The 15,000-nt window shown below is 49.6% G+C and overlaps 2 protein-coding genes across 2 annotated transcripts in view; one reads left to right on the forward strand and one right to left on the reverse strand.

Moving 5' to 3' along the window:
* The window catches only part of LOC308163774 (rho-associated protein kinase 2-like), a gene marked incomplete at both ends in the record, with an annotated part of 345,346 nt that overhangs the window by 183,403 nt on the left and 146,943 nt on the right, over positions 1-15,000 (forward strand). The window lies entirely within an intron of this gene.
* LOC308163696 (gamma-aminobutyric acid receptor subunit beta-1-like) overlaps positions 1-15,000 on the reverse strand; it is a gene marked incomplete at its 3' end in the record, with an annotated part of 46,175 nt that overhangs the window by 27,535 nt on the left and 3,640 nt on the right. The window lies entirely within an intron of this gene.

A 15,000-nucleotide genomic window follows, 5' to 3' on the forward strand; every position in this document is an offset into this window, starting at 1 on the left:
CCCACATGTACCGTATTCCCACATGTACCGTAGTAACATAATCTTCTGTATGTATGGTTTTACCATTTGTGGAGCCCGGGACGGAAAACGAGATGAAAACAGAAAACATTTTGAAATGGAAAAATAAGCCATGCCTACTGGAACAGGATCCGTTTTTTTGTTTTTTTTGTTGTGCTTTTCTGCTGAGGGTCCATGTTGCGGCCGCCCTGGGCGCGGGCGTATGCTGAGGGCAGACGCTCATCTGTCAGTTCCAGCAGGGTGAGTCACCTGATCCACGGAGGCACGGCTATCGATAATGAATCTCTCCACAGGACCAAAGCCACAGAAGCCCTCTGCCTGCCTGACTAACCATGGGCCAGCTGAACCAACAGACTGCCAGACTACAACCAGGCTAGAAACCACATATCTGTACTTCTACTGTATCTCCAAGCGTCAATTAGCAATATGTGACATTAGAATTATAAGGTTCTATCTCCATAGGTGTTTATTAATGCCTGTGTGGTGTTATTTTTAAAATGTTGAAATGTTTTGGTTAGTAATTAATAAAATACAAAGGTTCCATGTCACAAAACATAATGGAATGTAAAAACTTTGACGCTCAATATCTCTGAACTGCCCTAAACGGAGATAGAACCTTATCATTCTAAGCTCACAATATGTGTACTTCTACTGTATCTCCAAGCGTCAATTAGTAATACAGGATTAGCCACATTTTAATTTCAATGTAGTAAATGTCGGGTCGAGGATGTCGTACATGGCTTTCAGTGTAGTTCATTCAGGGGATGGAACTCAGTGAATGAATTGAACAGAATGAATGAATTTGTATGAGGTTCGTTTCAACACGTGAACTGAGTTGGAAGTCACCCTGTGACCCGGCTGCAGGATCTCAGGTTGGACGGTTTGGGAACGATGGTTGTTGTTGTCATAACGTGTTTTGGTGTTCACTGTCACGGAATGATGTGACAGGTGTAGTGGTTCATACGAAGGGGGATTTCAGGAAGCTATGGCGGAACATTTCAAAATGAAGTGTTACTGTGGTAATCATGTCTCCATTGGCAACCGACGTCCATGCCAGTAGACTATCAGGAGCATGCTGCTCAGCCACCTGGTACACCAAACCAAATCCTTTGGCATTGTCCACCAGGGAACATAACAGGCCACGCTAGCCACCAAATGACACAACAACACAGACTGTACGTCCATATGCACACCCAAAATAACCACCAGGGTCAGGGTCACTCCATCACTTCAGGAAGGGATTTGCATTTCCAAAGCTTTTTATTTTCCAAGAGGCATTCCATGAATATAGAGTATAACAGCACTGGGACCTTTAACTATGTATCACTCCGCCGCACAGATGTTCTACTAAATGACCGTTAATTAGACTACATGTTTGTGTTCAGGTTACTAGGCAACAGTCCATTTGAAGTTCAGTTGCGGAACTATTTTTTGTTTATTTTTATGATTAAATAAGAACTGTAGAACTGTTGTATAAAAGCAATATCACATTCGAGGTTGTGCTGTTATACTGAATATCAGCACGGCTGTGATTGTCTTCTACTCGGCCTGCGGCCTCGTACCTACGACCCAATCACAGCCCTGCTGATATTCAGTATAACACACTCCCTCTCGTGTGATATTGCTTAATTATACAACAGCTAGTTCCGACCAAGTCATTTGATTGGACAAGAGGCATTCCATGAGTGCTGATATACAGTATAACAGTATGTATCACTCCGAAATGACCGTTAATACAAAGTAGCTAGCCTGCAGATATTTGTGTTCAGGTTACTAGGCAACAGTCCAGTTGCGGAACTATTTTTTGTTGACGGAGCCCCAAAAAAATGATTAAATAAACAAACAAATCATAATCTGTTGTCGCTTATTACTATTAACTAATAAATGGTGCTGTAGAACTGATTGTCTTCGGTACTCGGTCTGCGGCCTCGTACCTACGACCGAATCACAGCCGTGCTGATGTATATTGCATGCATATTCAGTATAACAGCACGAGCTCAAGTGTGATATTGCTTAAATGAAATAAAGAAGAGACACACTAACAGTAGGTGAACGAATACCTGGATACTCAGATGTTCCAATTTGACTGAGTAAAGAAATTAGTGCCCCCCCCCCCCCCCCTTTTCAATAATCTAATTGGACTGAAATTCACGTCTTTGAACTGACAGGGTTTTAATGGAACTGACCCCAACCCTGATAACCACATTTAAATGGACCCTGCGAAAATATGAGCTGCATGAACCAATACTGACATGACATGACATAATTAGAAACCTTCCTTAGTGTAGGCCTACACAAGATTAGGAACACTCACTACACACACTACTTCTACCTCTTAGCTATAATTAGCCTAACAAGGTACATGGCTGTCTGCACAACCTCCGTGAAGCATCCTGACAAGGACAAACTACCACACCACGCGCGGCGAGATCCCAGCAGCTCAGCCTCATGCCACAGGGCTCTACGCTAACCTTTTTCACTAGGAGCACATGTGCTCCTAAATGAAAAATGTTAGGGGCACACAAAGAAATTTAGGAGCACAGTGAAAAATGTAATTATAACACATTTCTATTAGTGATTTTGCAATTTTTGCACCAAAATCACACATTGGCCCATGCCTACAGCCCTACTAGACGCAGAGTTGATGGCATTGTATTATGGTAACTAGCTGTGTCAAGTTCTCCTGGTTAGCAGCATGTTCATTCATTCATCCATGTCATGCCTGTCAGCTAGCAGCTAGCAGCCCAGCCAGGCTTTAGGGCTAGGTCTGTCAGCTAGCAGCCCAGCCAGGCCATGCAGAGGTCTGTCTCCATGCTGCCCACCTCCCTGCTGCTGGGTCAGGCTACATCAGTCACACACGGTGGCCAGACAACTCCACATCTAGGGGTATTAAACTACCCCACATCCAGATGACCAGTCCCCAGCCCCATGCTGCCCGGGGTGGTGACATGTGGAGGTGGCCAGCCCAGCACGGTGCCTCTGCGGCGGCTAGCTGTTAGCACACCACCATCCCCGGGGGTCCCACCTCTCTGCCACACTCAAGTACAACATGTTGCATTTTCATGCCATTAGGCAACTTGCTTCCTAGGGTTTCCTAGGATTAGAGATGCATTTGGACTTCTGGAGTACCTCCACTACTTTCAATGGGTTCTGAAGGTCTGAGAGCTTTCTACTTTCTACCCTGGGTAGTTAACCCTGGTTGTAACCTTGGGTTCAAATCTGGAGTGTGTGGGACCAAATCTGTAGATGTGGTGAGCTAATGAAGCTAATGAAGCTTGAGATGAGAAAAGGGCGCTTGTCTCTTTAAGGCCCAGGAGGGAGTTAGCGATTAGCGATGTTAGCTTAGCGCCAGTTTAACAGAAGTAACTTCACTTTTAACATGACTTCCCGTGGTCGTAGCGGGCTGGCTGACGGCTTAAAATGTGGCCACACGGTTCGCGCAGATTTATTTTTAGAATTTAAAAAAAAAAAAAAAAAAAAAAAAAAAAAAAAAACTGTACTCGCACGTGTGCTCGTGAATTTATTTCTCTAGTCGCACAGATGTATTTTTAGTCGCAAATGCGAGTGAAATGGTCGCACTGTAGAGCCCTGTGCCACTAATGAGCTTGATTGCCTGGTTGTCGTCATCTTCCGCCATGATGTAACAGAGCCTGAGACAGATGCTAGCTCCAGATGTTAGCTTTCAGGGCTAACGACTAGAGCAGAGTTCACCGTCCTCTGTGGTTGGGGGTGTTTCCATGCCCTGAATATTCAGACTAACTGTGAGAGAGGAAGTGTTCTGATTGAAGCTGCTTCCATGTTTTTCCTGTTTCCCCCTAATATTCCCCTAATATTCCCCTAATATTCCCCTAATATTCCCATTCCCATGATGCCGTCAGTTTAGTCTCAGTAACACTGTTGTATTGTTTTCTTTTACTGACATGAGTACAGTCATGACCAATCAGCCATAGTAGACATTAGTTGTATTGTTACGTCACATTACACCGGTGTAAGAGAGTCAAATTCTTAGACTGGCATTCTTAGAGGGCTCCTGGCATTGCAGCACAAGACAATAAGCCAACAGGTGGGGTGGCTGTAGCGCAGGAGGTAGAGCCGGCGTCTAATAATAATAATAATAATAATAATAACTTTTATTTGTATAGCACTTTTCCTGTAAACGTTGCAACTCAAAGTGCTTAATGATCGCAAGGTCTGCAAATCGGTTGTTTGAATCCCGGCTGGCCACATGTCGAAATGTCCTTGGGCAAGACACTGAACTCCATATTGGGGAGCGGGCCGGCGCCTTGCATGAGAATGAGATGCCGTTGTAAAGCGCTTTGGGATAAGGTGCTATATAAGTCAGTCCATTTGCCAATAGGCATAATTCAAGATAAAAAAGTGACAATAGTACAGGACATAATTGTCAAATAAAACAGGAACAATCAGCAGCATCCAGACTATTAGCAGAATTGCATTAGAATTGGAACTGCTAGTCAGGGCAGAGTACTGAAATTAGGATGTTTGTCAGATAACTATTTCAAGTAAATAATAACAAACAAATTCACAATAATATTGGCAGTAAGCTGTCTCTGTAGTATCTGCATTTTTGTGTTTTCCCCATATTTCCAAGAGACATTTATCTCTTCATTGCTTCATGTGAGCCCCAGACTAATGTTTTAATGACTTTTTGTCTTTTTGCATGGTGGACTTCAGGAGGAAAGGCAGGGAACAGGACCCCATCACCACCAACACGTCCACTGAGAGAGTCAGCAGTTTGAAGTTCCTCTGCATCCACATCACCAGTGACCTCCCCTGGGACGTGCATACCAAACATCATCTCTGATGACCTCACCTGGGACGTGCATACCAAACATCATCTCTGATGACCTCACCTGGGACGTGCATACCAAACATCATCTCTGATGACCTCACCTGGGACATGCATACCAAACATCATCTCTGATGACCTCACCTGGGACGTGCATACCAAACATCATCTCTGATGACCTCACCTGGGACGTGCATACCAAACATCATCTCTGATGACCTCACCTGGGACGTGCATACCAAACATCATCTCTGATGACCTCACCTGGGACGTGCATACCAAACATCATCTCTGATGACCTCACCTGGGACGTGCATACCAAACATCATCTCTGACTGCCTCACCTGGGACGTGCATACCAAACATCATCTCTGATGACCTCACCTGGGACGTGCATACCAAACATCATCTCTGATGACCTCACCTGGGACGTGCATACCAAACATCATCTCTGATGACCTCACCTGGGACGTGCATACCAAACATCATCTCTGACGACCTCACCTAGGACGTGCATACCAAACATCATCTCTGATGACCTCACCTGGGACGTGCATACCAAACATCATCTCTGATGACCTCACCTGGGACGTGCATACCAGACAGGTGGTGATAAAGGCACAGTGATGCCTCTTCACCTCAGGCGGCAGAAGAGGTTGGGGCATGGGGACCAAGATCCCCCTGTCCTTCTACAGAGAAACAGCCGAGAGCCTCCTGACTGGCTGCATCACTGCCTGGCATGGCGACTGACCTGCCCTCAACCACAAAGCACTGCAGAGGGTCATGCGGACAGCCGAGAGCATCAGTGGATGTGAGCTTCCCTCCATCCAGGATATCGACAATGAACGGTGTGTCAGCAAAGCCCAGAGGATCATCAAAGACCCCAGCTACCCCAACCAGTCTGTTAGACCCCAGCCACCCCAACCACAGCCTGTTAGACCCCAGCCACCCCAACCACAGTCTGTTAGACCCCAGCCCCCCCAACCACAGTCTGTTAGACCCCAGCCACCCCAACCACAGACTGTTAGACCCCAGCCCCCCCAACCACAGTCTGTTAGACCCCAGCCACCCCAACCACAGTCTGTTAGACCCCAGCCACCCCAACCACAGACTGTTAGACCCCAGCCCCCCCAACCACAGTCTGTTAGACCCCAGCCACCCCAACCACAGTCTGTTAGACCCCAGCCACCCCAACCACAGTCTGTTAGACCCCAGCCACCCCAACCACAGTCTGTTAGACCCCAGCCACCCCAACCACAGTCTGTTAGACCCCAGCCACCCCAACCACAGTCTGTTAGACCCCAGCCACAGTCTGTTAGACCCCAGCCACCCCAACCACAGCCTGTTAGACCCCAGCCACCCCAACCACAGTCTGTTAGACCCCAGCCCCCCCAAACACAGTCTGTTAGACCCCAGCCACCCCAACCACAGTCTGTTAGACCCCAGCCACCCCAACCACAGTCTGTTAGACCCCAACCACAGTCTGTTAGACCCCAACCGCCCCAACCACAGTCTGTTAGACCCCAGCCGCCCCAACTACAGTCTGTTAGACCCCAGCCACCCCAACCACAGTCTGTTACACCCCAGCCACCCCAACCACAGCCTGTTAGACCCCAACCGCCCCAACCACAGTCTGTTAGACCCCAGCCACCCCAACCACAGTCTGTTAGACCCCAGCCACCCCAACCACAGTCTGTTAGACCCCAGCCACCCCAACCACAGTCTGTTAGACCCCAGCCACCCCAACCACAGTCTGTTAGACCCCAGCCACCCCAACCACAGTCTGTTAGACCCCAGCCACCCCAACCACAGTCTGTTAGACCCCAGCCCCCCCAACCACAGTCTGTTAGACCCCAGCCACCCCAACCACAGTCTGTTAGACCCCAGCCCCCCCAACCACAGTCTGTTAGACCCCAGCCACCCCAACCACAGTCTGTTAGACCCCAGCCCCCCCAACCACAGTCTGTAAGACCCCAGCCCCCTCAACCACAGTCTGTTAGACCCCAGCCACCCCAACCACAGTCTGTTAGACCCCAGCCCCCCCAACCACAGTCTGTTAGACCCCAGCCACCCCAACCACAGTCTGTTAGACCCCAGCCACCCCAACCACAGTCTGTTAGACCCCAGCCCCCCCAACCACAGTCTGTTAGACCCTAACCACCCCAACCACAGTCTGTTAGACCCCAGCCACCCCAACCACAGTCTGTTAGACCCCAGCCACCCCAACCACAGTCTGTTAGACCCCAGCCCCCCCAACCACAGTCTGTTAGACCCCAGCCACCCCAACCACAGTCTGTTAGACCCCAGCCACCCCAACCACAGTCTGTTAGACCCCAGCCCCCCCAACCACAGTCTGTTAGACCCCAGCCCCCCCAACCACAGTCTGTTAGACCCCAGCCCCCCCAACCACAGTCTGTTAGACCCCAGCCACCCCAACCACAGTCTGTTAGACCCCAGCCCCCCCAACCACAGTCTGTTAGACCCCAGCCACCCCAACCACAGTCTGTTAGACCCCAGCCACCCCAACCACAGTCTGTTAGACCCCAGCCACCCCAACCACAGTCTGTTAGACCCCAGCCCCCCCAAACACAGTCTGTTAGACCCCAGCCCCCCCAACCACAGACTGTTAGACCCCAGCCACCCCAACCACAGTCTGTTAGACCCCAGCCCCCCCAACCACAGTCTGTTAGACCCCAGCCACCCCAACCACAGTCTGTTAGACCCCAGCCACCCCAACCACAGCCTGTTAGATCCCAGCCACCCCAACCACAGTCTGTTAGACCCCAGCCGCCCCAACCACAGTCTGTTAGACCCCAGCCACCCCAACCACAGCCTGTTAGACCCCAGCCACCCCAACCACAGTCTGTTAGACCCCAGCCCCCCCAACCACAGTCTGTTAGACCCCAGCCACCCCAACCACAGTCTGTTAGACCCCAGCCACCCCAACCACAGTCTGTTAGACCCCAGCCCCCCCAACCACAGTCTGTTAGACCCCAGCCACCCCAACCACAGTCTGTTAGACCCCAGCCACCCCAACCACAGTCTGTTAGACCCCAGCCACCCCAACCACAGTCTGTTAGACCCCAGCCCCCCCAAACACAGTCTGTTAGACCCCAGCCCCCCCAACCACAGACTGTTAGACCCCAGCCACCCCAACCACAGTCTGTTAGACCCCAGCCCCCCCAACCACAGTCTGTTAGACCCCAGCCACCCCAACCACAGCCTGTTAGATCCCAGCCACCCCAACCACAGTCTGTTAGACCCCAGCCGCCCCAACCACAGTCTGTTCCAGCTTTGCTTTGAGCTGCCGTCCAAGAAACGGTACCACAGCCTCGGGCCCAAACCCAGAGGCCAAACAACAGCTACTTTCACCAAACAACCAGACGTATGAATGACGGCTGCTAAGACCTGGTGACTATTTACCCACTACAGTCACACGCATAATCCACCTGTGAATACCGTTCTATATCTGACTTCATCTCTACAGATACTGTGTATCCTATTCCTCAGGTCTATACTCTATACGCTATTTCTATTATGGATTACTTCTATTCTATAGTGACCAGTGTATGATGACTTGGACAAACAAGTCACCCACCCAACATGATCCAGTCATCGAGAACTCTCCGCCTCCTCCCTAATCATAATCATTTACCAGACGCTTTTAATCCAAAGCGATTTACAATGATAGATTACAGGGACAGTCACCCTGAAGTAACTGAGGGCTAAGCGCCTTACTCAAGGGTGGTGCTGGTGTTCCAGGCAGGATTTGAACTCATGACCTTCTGATCACCAGTCCAACTCACTATCCCTTAGACCACCTCTACCCCCTAGACCACCTCTATCCCCTAGACCAGACCACCTCTATCCCCTAGACCACCTCTATCCCCTAGACCACCACTATCCCCTAGACCACCACTATCCCCTAGACCACCACTATCCCCTAGACCACCTCTATCCCCTAGACCACCACTATCCCCTAGACCACCACTATCCCCTAGACCACCTCTATCCCCTAGACCACCACTATCCCCTAGACCACCACTATCCCCTAGACCACCACTATCCCCTAGACCACCACTATCCCCTAGACCACCACTATCCCCTAGACCACCACTATCCCCTAGACCACCACTATCCCCTAGACCACCTCTATCCCCTAGACCACCTCTATCCCCCTAGACCACCTCTATCCCCTAGACCACCTCTATCCCCTAGACCACCTCTATCCCCTAGACCAGACCACCTCTATCCCCTAGACCACCTCTATCCCCTAGACCAGACCACCTCTATCCCCTAGACCACCTCTATCCCCTAGACCACCACTACCCCCTAGACCAGACCACCTCTATCCCCTAGACCACCTCTATCCCCTAGACCACCTCTATCCCCTAGACCAGACCACCTCTATCCCCTAGACCACCTCTATCCCCTAGACTAGACCACCTCTATCCCCTAGACCACCACTATCCCCTAGACCACCTCTATCCTCTAGACCACCTCTACCCCCTAGACCACCTCTATCCCCTAGACCACCTCTATCCCCTAGACCAGACCACCTCTATCCCCTAGACCACCTCTATCCCCTAGACCAGACCACCTCTATCCCCTAGACCACCTCTATCCCCTAGACCACCTCTATCCACTAGACCACCTCTACCCCCTAGACCACCTCTATCCCCTAGACTAGACCACCTCTATCCCCTAGACCACCACTATCCCCTAGACCACCTCTATCCTCTAGACCACCTCTACCCCCTAGACCACCTCTATCCCCTAGACCACCTCTATCCCCTAGACCAGACCACCTCTATCCCCTAGACCACCTCTATCCCCTAGACCAGACCACCTCTATCCCCTAGACCACCTCTATCCCCTAGACCACCTCTATCCCCTAGACCACCCCTATCCCCTAGACCACCTCTATCCCCTAGACCACCTCTATCCCCCAGACCACCTCTACCCCCTAGACCACCTCTATCCCCTAGACTAGACCACCACTACCCGCTAGACCACCTCTATCCCCTAGACCACCTCTATCCCCTAGACCACCACTATCCCCTAGACCACCTCTATCCCCTAGACCAGCGTTTCTCAACCGGGGTGCCGCGGCACACTGGGGCGCCGCCTGGCGTCTTCAGGGGTGCCGTCAAATAATTCTGAATAAATCTATAAATAAATAAATGCAATACATCATCAAAATCTGTCTCGCGCGCCCCTTTCCCATGTCACAATGTCAATACCGGGTTCAGCGTAAGGTCAGTGTGTCTGCAATTAGCCTGCATTGTTTTTTCATTTACCGCGCAAAGACATTTTCGAGAGCAATGAACAAGCAAACAAGCAGAATCATGGAACATGACAAACTGACAACAGATCATCCATCACAAGCTAGCAAGGATGCTGAATATTTTGTTCGGATGAAAAGTCACCATAGCCGTCCAGAACAGGTAATGATGAAGTGCGCCAAAGTTTCTGATAAAGCGTTGGAGGCTAGTTACCTCGTAGCCGAAATTATTGCTAAGGCGAAGAAGCCACACACTATAGCCGAGTCCGTTCTATATGGATGATCGGTGACATTATTCTGTCGTCCGACTTCGGAAGCTAAGCAGGGTTGGAAAGTTCGGGAAATAACGCACGGTTTCATTTTCATGCAATGAATTTAATACATCCAGACAAGGATGCGCGCAGCGGGAGAGAGAGACGCATTTTCTGGCTTAATAACTCTGCATCCCCGGTGTTTACGTTGAATGGACTGGATAGGTGTTTCCAATCAAATGTGGGAATATGAAAATGAATGTGTTCCATAAATTCCCGCGTTTGTTCGGTCACTGTGTCATGTTTATACAGCACGGTTACGTGCCTGATGCCTTTGATGCACACTTGCCTTTTTCACTCCCTCCTCTCTCTCTCTCAATAATAATAATACAACTTTTATTTGTATCAATAGCCGCTGTGTGTGTGTGTGTGTGTGTGTGTGTGTGTGTGTGTGTGTGTGTGTGTGTGTGTGTGTGTGTGTGTGTGGGGGGGGGGGGGGGGGGGGCTGTCTGGGTGATGCAGTGTCGTTTTTGAATAGCTATATTTTAGACTGGGGTGCCTTGAGATTTTATCGACTTTTGAAGGGTGCCGTGACTGAAAAAAGGTTGAGAAACGCTGCCCTAGACCACCACTATCCCCTAGACCACCACTATCCCCTAGACTAGACCACCACTACCCCCTAGACCAGGGGTCGGCAACCCGCGGCTCCGGAGCCGCATGCGGCTCTTTTGCCCATCTTCAGTGGCTCCCTGTGGCATTGACCACAAATGGAAATTAACAACGATTATTTATTTTTTACGTTGCCGCGGTGTCTCTCCTTGAACTACAACTCCCTGCTTACGCTGTAATGTTGTACGAGGGCCAATAGGATTCGGATATGTTGGCACATCACTAGTATTTTGACTGGACCCAACATGAGACTGGATGTGACAGGTTTTTTTCAAGAGTAGACCTATATCCACAGGGATTGACGAAGTACTGTGGCAGGCAAAGCAAGAAACTATCCACATTGTCTACAACTTTGTGGCTAGATTTATAGACGGACATCGGCGACGCACATCGATGAACGGGAGCTTTACCGGTGAGCGCTATTTGCCTACTTTTAAATGCAAAAAGCGGCTTGTCTTTAGCTCAAACCGTTTCCGAATTATGAACTTCTAAAGAAGGTATGATATTTGGGAGTGCCGGCGCTCATGTGGGTCTGAGAGGGTTTAACTTAAAATAGTGAAAAGAGGACGAGGGATGCTAGTTTTCATTTGGTACTGTAGTCTACAGTCTGTAGATTTGTCTATTTTTTGGCTGCAAAAAAGGCACCAGAATACACGAAATTGCATCTACCGGTACTCTGTTAAAAAAATGTTTGGGGGGAACCCCCCAGACCCCCTTTACGCTATCCTAGTGTTTCACTTTTGTAAAGCACAATACGTTTGCATTCGGTTGTATGCATATGTGCTAAGGCTTATGTATTTGTAGCCTACTATTTTGATAGTAGGCTAATATATAGACACTTACAGCATGTGTTGCCTTCATTATAAGGCTTATATAAGGCTTTACTTTTTTTTGCGGCTCCAGACAGATTCGTTTTTTTGTTTTTTGGTCCAATATGGCTCTTTCAACATTTAAGGTTGCCGACCCCTGCCCTAGACCATCACTATCAGGTCATTTCTGCTTATTCATACCCAGACCCAGACAGTGGTGAGCTACTATATTATGACGTAGGGCCCCAGTACCCTCTTCATTTACATATATATTTTTGTTTTGGCCTTTTTGTTGTTGTTGTGACTGTGTATACATAACTGCTCTTCCAGTGAACAGGTCCCCCGGTGTCACGCGGTGGGACATCCGTACGCAACACCAGGCCTCGGCTTCTCCTGGACCATCTGTAGACACGTAGCTGCACGTCCACGATGAGTAACGAGAGCGTGAGGCAGTAGATGTGTTAGATGAGTAACGTGAGCGTGAGGCAGTAGATGTGTTAGATGAGTAACGTGAGCGTGAGGCAGTAGATGTGTTAGATGAGTAACGTGAGCGTGAGGCAGTAGATGTGTTAGATGAGTAACGTGAGCGTGAGGCAGTAGATGTGTTAGATGAGTAACGTGAGCGTGAGGCAGTAGATGTGTTAGATGAGTAACGTGAGCGTGAGGCAGTAGATGTGTTAGATGAGTAACGTGAGCGTGAGGCAGGAAATGTGTTAGATGAGTAACGTGAGCGTGAGGCAATAGATGTGTTAGATGAGTAACGTGAGCGTGAGGCAGTAGATGTGTTAGATGAGTAACGTGAGCGTGAGGCAGTAGATGTGTTAGATGAGTAACGTGAGCGTGAGGCAGTAGATGTGTTAGATGAGTAACGTGAGCGTGAGGCAGTAGATGTGTTAGATGAGTAACGTGAGCGTGAGGCAGTAGATGTGTTAGATGAGTAACGTGAGCGTGAGGCAGTAGATGTGTTAGATGAGTAACGTGAGCGTGAGGCAGTAGATGTGTTAGATGAGTAACGTGAGCGTGAGGCAGTAGATGTGTTAGATGAGTAACGTGAGCGTGAGGCAGTAGATGTGTTAGATGAGTAACGTGAGCGTGAGGCAGTAGATGTGTTAGATGAGTAACGTGAGCGTGAGGCAGTAGATGTGTTAGATGAGTAACGTGAGCGTGAGGCAGTAGATGTGTTAGATGAGTAACGTGAGCGTGAGGCAGTAGATGTGTTAGATGAGTAACGTGAGCGTGAGGCAGTAGATGTGTTAGATGAGTAACGTGAGCGTGAGGCAGGAGATGTGTTAGATGAGTAACGTGAGCGTGAGGCAGTAGATGTGTTAGATGAGTAACGTGAGCGTGAGGCAGTAGATGTGTTAGATGAGTAACGTGAGCGTGAGGCAGTAGATGTGTTAGATGAGTAACGTGAGCGTGAGGCAGTAGATGTGTTAGATGAGTAACGTGAGCGTGAGGCAGTAGATGTGTTAGATGAGTAACGTGAGCGTGAGGCAGTAGATGTGTTAGATGAGTAACGTGAGCGTGAGGCAGTAGATGTGTTAGATGAGTAACGTGAGCGTGAGGCAGGAGATGTGTTAGATGAGTAACGTGAGCGTGAGGCAGTAGATGTGTTAGATGAGTAACGTGAGCGTGAGGCAGTAGATGTGTTAGATGAGTAACGTGAGCGTGAGGCAGTAGATGTGTTAGATGAGTAACGTGAGCGTGAGGCAGTAGATGTGTTAGATGAGTAACGTGAGTGTGAGGCAGTAGATGTGTTAGATGAGTAACGTGAGCGTGAGGCAGTAGATGTGTTAGATGATTAACGTGAGCGTGAGGCAGTAGATGTTTTAGCAGCTGCAGCATGTCGCTCTGTCTCTTCACAGCGTTGCTGCTGATAGGAACCAAATAAAGCCTGATGACAACAAGCTTGTAACAACGCCAATGCTGCTTCAAATGGTAAACAGACTGCACTTATATAGCCTTTTTTGCTGCTCCAAAGCGCTTTACAACGGCCTCTCATTCACCCATTCACACACACATTCACACACCAATGGCGGCAAGCTGCCATGCAAGGCACCGGCCCGCTCACTGGGAGCAATTTGGGGTTCAGTGTCTTGCACAAGGACACTTCCACATGTGGCCAGCCGGGGCTCGAACCGCCGATCTGCCAACCTTGTGTGATCATTAAACGGGGGCTCTACCTCCTGAGACACAGCCTCTACCTCCTGAGACACAGCCTCTACCTCCTGAGACACAGCCTCTACCTCCTGAGACACAGCCTCTACCTCCTGAGACACAGCCTCTACCTCCTGAGACACAGCCTCTACCTCCTGAGACACATCCTCTACCTCCTGAGACACAGCCTCTACCTCCTGAGACACAGCCTCTACCTCCTGAGACACAGCCTCTACCTCCTGAGACACAGCCTCTACCTCCTGAGACACATCCTTGTAACAACGCCAATGCTGCTTCAAATGGTAAACAGACTGCACTTATATAGCCTTTTTTGCTGCTCCAAAGCGCTTTACAACGGCCTCTCATTCACCCATTCACACACACATTCACACACCAATGGCGGCAAGCTGCCATGCAAGGCACCGGCCCGCTCACTGGGAGCAATTTGGGGTTCAGTGTCTTGCACAAGGACACTTCCACATGTGGCCAGCCGGGGCTCGAACCGCCGATCTGCCAACCTTGTGTGATCATTAAACGGGGGCTCTACCTCCTGAGACACAGCCTCTACCTCCTGAGACACAGCCTCTACCTCCTGAGACACAGCCTCTACCTCCTGAGACACAGCCTCTACCTCCTGAGACACAGCCTCTACCTCCTGAGACACATCCTCTACCTCCTGAGACACAGCCTCTACCCCCTGAGACACAGCCTCTACCTCCTGAGACACAGCCTCTACCTCCTGAGACACAGCCTCTACCTCCTGAGACACAGCCTCTACCTCCTGAGACACATCCTTGTAACAACGCCAATGCTGCTTCAAATGGTAAACAGACTGCACTTATATAGCCTTTTTTGCTGCTCCAAAGCGCTTTACAACGGCCTCTCATTCACCCATTCACACACACATTCACACACCAATGGCGGCAAGCTGCCATGCAAGGCGCCGGCCCGCTCACTGGGAGCAATTTGGGGTTCAGTGTCTTGCACAAGGACACTTCGACATGT

The sequence above is a fragment of the Nansenia antarctica genome (assembly GCF_963989245.1).
Source record: "Nansenia antarctica genome assembly, chromosome: 8".
Lineage (NCBI taxonomy): Eukaryota > Metazoa > Chordata > Actinopteri > Argentiniformes > Microstomatidae > Nansenia > Nansenia antarctica.